Here is an 857-nt window from a genome sequence, read left to right on the forward strand (position 1 = left end):
TTGGTATTTCCTTGGCATGTTATAATTATTTCTCATATGTTTCTTTTTTCACATGGAGGTCCGTCATCTGCATGCTCATGTACATGCTCATAATTTTATTTGAAGAACGTATTCACAATTATATTTACGCCTCGTAATTAATATGCAGTGGTATCTTCACTATTTACTTCCAAAGGACTCGTTTAATTAGCACGGGGAAAACATTCAGCAACGTAAAGGGGGGAGAGAGGAAGCCGAGAGAGATAACAAATACAGTGTTAAGAAGAGTGACGAAAAACCCAAAATAGAACAAGACAGGGAAAGATAAGACATTAAAAAAAAGACAAAAAATAGAGAGATACGAAGAGAAGGGAGAATGAGGCCGCGTTGGAAGGGCGGGATACCTGAGGACGAACGTATGGCCGCCGAGGTGCTTATGGATCCTTCATTTTGGCAGATGCTGTTCATCGACTGCCCGGGCGTGCCCAAGTCGGCGTCCAGGCTGGTGATGGGCCACTCCCTGCTGCTGCTCCTGCTCTTCGCCAGCTTCTACAGCAAGGCCTACAGAGGCAAGGGGAGCAAGGAGGTAAGGGAGGAAATTTCACATGCATGCTTACACACACACACGCACGCACACACACACCACACCACACACACACACACACACACACACACACACACACACACACACACACACACACACATAAACACACATATATATATGTGTATATATATACATGTATGTATGTATGTATGTATGTATGCATGCATGTATGTATATATATATATAATATATATATATATAAAAATAATATATATATAATATATATATATATATATATTATATTATATATTATACACGTATAGGCCGCGGTGGC

At 40.5% G+C, this 857-nt stretch overlaps 1 long non-coding RNA gene across 1 annotated transcript in view; it reads left to right on the forward strand.

Annotated features, from left to right (window-relative positions):
- Positions 1 to 317: 317 nt before the first annotated feature.
- LOC119597861 overlaps positions 318 to 857 on the forward strand; it is a 7132-nt gene continuing 6592 nt past the window's right edge. The window contains exon 1 of the long non-coding RNA XR_005230888.1: positions 318 to 565. This is a non-coding gene — a long non-coding RNA (uncharacterized LOC119597861). The remainder of the gene's footprint in view (positions 566 to 857) is intronic.

Source organism: Penaeus monodon, chromosome 40 (genome assembly GCF_015228065.2).
Source record: "Penaeus monodon isolate SGIC_2016 chromosome 40, NSTDA_Pmon_1, whole genome shotgun sequence".
In the NCBI taxonomy this organism is placed as follows: Eukaryota; Metazoa; Arthropoda; class Malacostraca; order Decapoda; family Penaeidae; genus Penaeus; species Penaeus monodon.